The following is a 6,097-nucleotide window of genomic DNA, read 5'->3' as shown; positions in this document are numbered from 1 at the left end:
GATGGCAGGCGGGTGCGAGTAAGGCTCCATGCGACGTTCCCTTGGGTGTTGTCGCCGTTAACACTGAAGTATACGCATCCGGTAAGTGCGAAGTCAGGTGAATTTCATCTGCTGAGGCAGAAGACGACGCGCAGTCTGCTGTGGTTGGCTACAGCCCAGCGAGCCAAATGCAGCACACGACGTCATAACCTCTGCCCAGCACTACGCGAGTCAACACGAGTCTGCACCAAGTGAAGGTAAAAAGAAAATAGCCCTAACTTTCCCTCTGCCGGGAGGGTGGAAACTAATTTGCTCCTGAAGTGAAGTGTGGCTTCACCGCACATCCCTGATCAAAACACTGCTTTATCGCACCACCAATGTTCCGGCGAAGTGTCATGAACGCGTATGTTCTTAGAGGGGCTACCCTCTCGGGGTAGCCAGTTGAGACTTGATTCTCGGCCGATATTTGGAAACATGTATATTTTTTGATATTTTGCCCATTCAGTTACGCTTGTGCATTGCTGTGACGGACAACAGAATGTGTCCACAATTCATGTGTATGAGAAGCAGCGTATAAAACATTTGTTTTACTATTTTTGTAATATGCTTGCCCAGTGTAGGATCCGTTTTGTGGTGCGCATAATAATGCATTAGAAAAATCCAATCTGTCGCGGCAAGGTATGTCCTGGGGAGATACGGCCGCTTTATATGTGTAACAACAATGAAAAAAAAAGAACTTAGTGTTATCCCTTAGTTTGAAAGACGAAGCAGGTTTAGACAGAAGCTGTTTTATTCGACCTTTCGTAACCATACGGAAGTATGCTCATCAGGTTTCCTAGCATAAAGTCCATTCACTTCAACTTAGACCCTGTATTTCCAGGTCTGATAACTTTGAATGTTCTTTTTTGAAAGAACTATTCCTATTTGAAAGAACTTCCTGCGGATGTGGCATACAATACAACAATGTTGATGTTTGCCGCACGCAATAATACCTTAATGGCGCTGTGGTTCTTCTATGAATAAATCATAAATTTCAAGTAATACGTGACACGTGCATAAATTTACATTGGTTAGCATTTATTTCCATGAGCCATCCGTTACACCAATTAGTTACAGCGTCAAGGTCAGAGAGGACTGTAATAAAATATTGGCCATTCTTTTATTTCTCTATATATATAGATAACTCAATCATCAGTGAACAGCTGAACGCTGAATAATTATTACCTAATCACAGTTTCGTGTCGTGTTTACAAAATTCAAGCCTAACTTGCCTGAGTCGCCGTTAAATAAATGAAAATAGATGGATTCGTAAGAATGTAAAAGACTTCGCAATTTAAACCTGCGGTTAGCGCTTACCACCTTTTGCCTTTCCTCTTCTTATGGCTATGTTCCTTTGTTTTTCAAATAAGAAATTGATAACGTATACTCTAAACATTGATTAATTAGAAGTTTAAATCACGCACTGATTCGATAGCGGTAGAATTATCGGACGCTGATGACATCAGGACAAGGAAAGAAATTACCAGTTTCTTCACCGCAGCACCCACTCAGCATTCTCTCGCTTAATTATGAGATCTGCAGATAATTGGTCAATACTGCTTTTTCCCTATTTTCACACGTAATACAACGCACACATTAGTCATCCCCATTACTGAACTAGGCAACTACATTATCTTTTTTAAGAAATGGCGCAAGTTACGTCAGACGTGCGTGAAAAGTTTAATTTGTTTTGGTTATTTATGGCTTTGAGCAAGAGTTATACTAATATTTCAGGGCGCCTTTGCAGGCCGAGACGGAACACTGGCTTTCATTCTGGATGAAATGGTGTCAAGCATGAATCACATGCGCGCCAAGTTTTAACGGTGTGCTGACAATGAAATTCCTACTGTAACTGTTTGGCAGAGTCACCTTCATTGGAAATTTTGCTGTATTATGTAAGGTCGCACAAAGACTGTGCGTTTTTGAGATTGTGAAGATATGTCTTGATAATATGCCATTTTTATATTATGAGTAATTAGAGAAAAACGGCAGCTCTGTAAGACACTCTGTAGCGTAGCGTTGCGGTGCACAAGGCAATAGCATCTACTAAATTATTTAGTCTAACCATTATAGAATTCCAGAACTAAGCATTTAGTGATTCTTAGCTAACCAGGCACCCTTCTGAGTAGCATCCCTGCCTTCTATCTTTCTTTGCTCTCTTCCTTCCCAAGCTGTTTTACAAACACATTCTACCGACAAATATATTGTTACACTGCACAAAGCTGAGGGGGATGAGCACGAGCTTGCGGCTGAAGAAGACGCTTCAGTGACTAGCCTGCTCTAGACTTGTCTTTGTCAGTTACTGTAAATTACTGTACATACATGCTCTGAATACATTTCCCGTCTTGCTTCTTCCCTGCGCAACATATTTGGTGGAAGTGCGGTGTACAGAAGTGCACGAAAGATCCCCGAATCGGACGTAGGCTTGCCACTAGTAACATGACGACCGATGGAGCCGGTGCAGGAATAGCCACCATGCGGACAGAAGCCACCACTCTCATAACGTCGACAGTCATCTTGTCGCAGTGCCGCGACCCAGGAACGTTTTCCGGGACCGACAATCTTGATGTTGACGAGCGGCTCCAAATGCACAATCGCGTCAGCCCCCAAACACGTGGTACCAAACTGTCATACTGGCTAACAGAATTTTCTGCCTGAAACGTACGGCACGGTATGGTTTCGAAGCCACAAGGAAGAACTGACGAGCTGGGAGCAATGTAAGCAAATGCTTCACGACTTGCTCAGGATACCTGTTGGCCGTCAGTGAGCTGCGCAAAAGGAACCTGGGTCCCGCGTCCAGGCGTCGACCAAATCATTTGTGACATACATTCAGGACGTTCTCGCCCTTTGCCGCAAGGTTGAAAGGATGTGAGAAAAAAACTGTGAACCACATACTGAAGGGAATAGCGGACGCCACTTTTAAGCTTCTCGTGTATAAGAAGTGTTCTGCCATCGGCGACGTAATTAATGAATGTCGACGTTTCCAAGAAGCAAAAAGTCGTCGCATCGCACACCAGTTGACGCGTCTTCAAAATACGGCTGTTACGTCATCGTGCGAGGACCTGCACATCAGCCGTCTACGCCTGAGAGTCGTCCGTATCGTTCGCCCGCATATTGGAGCCGAGGCACCGGCTGGCTTCCAGACCTCTCCGAAGCATTTCCACCAAAGATTTCTTTTGTGCAGTCTGTCGTGCGCGACGAGTTGTCGAACCTTGGAATTCAGTTCGTCTATTCCATCAGCCGATTTTCCTCTGATCCCTTCTTCGCGAGGCCAGTACCTCTGTCAGCCTTTTCGCAACCCAGCGGAATGGCGAATATCCTATGTCCGGCCGATTTGTTTCAAGAGGTGGCGCGTTGGCCACATTTGCCGCCACTGCCGCAATACCTGGACGTCATGCCAATATAAGTCTGTGTTCTAACGTTACTGCAGCTCGCCAGGTGCTTGCCCACAACGGCAAAAATCCACAGAGCCGCAAGCGCCCTCATCTACCCGGCAGAGTCGTTCACCCTCACCACAACGACACCTGTATCGCTCACCCACTATTTTCCGTTGTCCGTCCTCCATGTTTCAGTACTCTGCGGGAAGTTGACGGGTGCAGCTCATAGAGGTGACGCTGCTAGGACGACCGGGACTGCAATTGCTCTGCTGGCCTTATCGACGGAAAGGAATTTACATGATGTGACGTAGATGGTGTCCCTGTCACTGCTCCGCTTGATACAGGTGCGCACATCTCTGTGATAAGTGACCAGCTAAGTAGACGGCTCACTAAAGGCCTGACACCGGTGGCGTCTTGTCTTGTGCGAGTCGTTACCGGAAGAACACTGGATACGCTAGGAATGTGTGCCACTCACCTTGGTGTCGGTGGCCGCCAAACATCTGTTTTGTTTACCGTTCTTCGAGAGTATCCCCATGACCTTATTCTACGCCTTGACTTTTCTGTCCGCTCATTCCGGCCTTTTCGACTGCTCCACTTGATTTACTTTGTCCTGAGCCTCCTGAGGAAATTCCCAGCAGACTCTGCTTCGCTGAGCACATTCGACTCACCCCACAAACCATGATCAGCGTCCTCCTTTATCAAGCCACACCTGTACCTGACGGTGACTCTGCTATGTCTCCTCTCGTGGACGTCCCGCTTGCCCATCCCGTTGCTCTTGCGCACACCATCGTCAGTACCACCAACTCTACCATCATTATCGCTTCAACTTCGGAATCGGTGACCACGTCCTACCGCAAGGCATAGCCTTAGGTACGGTGTACGCCTCCCAAGTTTGCCAATTTTCAGCCTTGACTGCTTATATTACGTCATCTTCATCTCATTGACTCATCCATCAGTGAGTCATGATGAGTCATCTCATCGTTGACTCTGCATCTCATTTGCCAGCTGTCCCACCTTACCTTATACAAGAGTTGTTCCTCCCGAACTTCTGCCGACCCGCCGTGGTTGCTCAGTGGCTATGGTGTGAGGCTGCTGAGCACGAGGTCGCGGGATCGAATCCCGGTCACGGCGGCCGCATTTCGATGGGGGCGAAATGCGAAAACACCCGTGTACTTAGATTTAGGTGCACATTAAAGAACCCCAGGTGGTCAAAATTTCCGGAGTCCTCCACTACGGCGTGCCTCATAATCATAAAGTGGTTTTGGCACATAAAACCCCATAATTTATTTTTTTAACTTCCGTCTCACCACGCCGACCAGTTATGCCAGCTGCTCTCCGCGTTCAACGAAATTTTTGGCCTGGGTCGCCTTTTAGGCCAGACCTCTCTCACGACACACCGTATTCACACGGGTGACGCACACTCTATCCACAGGCGACCACCTGCTACGACCACCTGCACGAACGACAAGTCCCTCAAACGGAGGTCGAAAAGATTCTCTCTCGAGGAATCGTTGAACCATCATCCAGTCCTTTGGCGTCGCCTGTCGTTCTAGTTAAAAAGGACGCCAGCTGGTGCTTCTGCATGGATTACCGACGCCTTAACAAGATCAGCAAGAAAGACGTTTATTCTCTGCCACGCGTTGATGACGCCCTCGACTGCCTCCACGGTGCGAAATACTTTTCTTCCATCTACCTTGCTTCCGGTTGCTGGCAGATTGCCGGCAGTTGACGACATGGACCGCGAGATAACCGCCTTTATAACAACCGATTGCTTATACCAGTTCAAATTTATGCCTTTCGGCTTATGTAATGCTCCAGCTACTTTTGAACGCATGCCGGAGACACTCCTTTCTGACCTCAAGTGGTCCATCTGTGTATGTTACTTAGAATACGTCATCGTTTTTGCTCCTACATTTGCTATGCACTTGGAGCGCCTCTCGCTTGTTCTTCCTGCTTTTCGCACGGCCGCCCTGCAACTTAATTCGTCTAAATGTCACTTCGGACACCGCCAAACAACTCTCCTCAGTCATCTTTTTTCAACCGGTGTGCGCCCAGAATCGGGAAAATTTCGTTCCGTACAGGTGTTTCCAGTGCCAAGAGAGAGAGAGAGAGAGAGAACGAGACAAAAGGGGAGGGAAGACAGGGAGGTTAGCCGGTGTAAGTACCAGCTAGCTACCCTATGCTGGGTAAATGGGTGAAGGGAATGGAAGGAGAAATAAGAAAAAAAAACTGAGAAAAATGCACACTGTAACGCGATGCTACGCGCTACAACATTCAAAGATGGTCGCACAATTCACAAGCCCTTAAGAGCTTGAGTGCCGAAACCCGTGTGGACCAGTAATTTAGAACTTTTTCTTCTGTGAAGTGTCGATTGTCCAGTTTTTCGAGCATGGTCATCCCGTGCCAACATGTTTTACAGATGGTTGGAGCTGCGTGGGCCTATGCTTGTACTTCCGCCGCTTCATGTACAATTCAGCGGAAGTCGCCCGCCCTCTGCTCTTCTGATGGCAGACGTTTTATTTTCTTGGGGACCTGAACAAGCAACCACCTCCTCGAAGCTTATCTCTCTCCTAACATCTCCACCCATTTTGGCGCACTTCGACCCGTCTGCTCTAACAGAAGTCCGCACTGATGCCAGTGGTCATGGAATCGGTGCCATTTTTTGCCAACACCAGCGAGGCCAAGACCGCGTCATTGCCACC

The sequence above is a fragment of the Dermacentor variabilis genome, chromosome 1, assembly GCF_050947875.1.
Source record: "Dermacentor variabilis isolate Ectoservices chromosome 1, ASM5094787v1, whole genome shotgun sequence".
NCBI classification, from domain to species: domain Eukaryota; kingdom Metazoa; phylum Arthropoda; class Arachnida; order Ixodida; family Ixodidae; genus Dermacentor; species Dermacentor variabilis.
Note: the sequence above shows the minus strand (reverse complement) of the source record.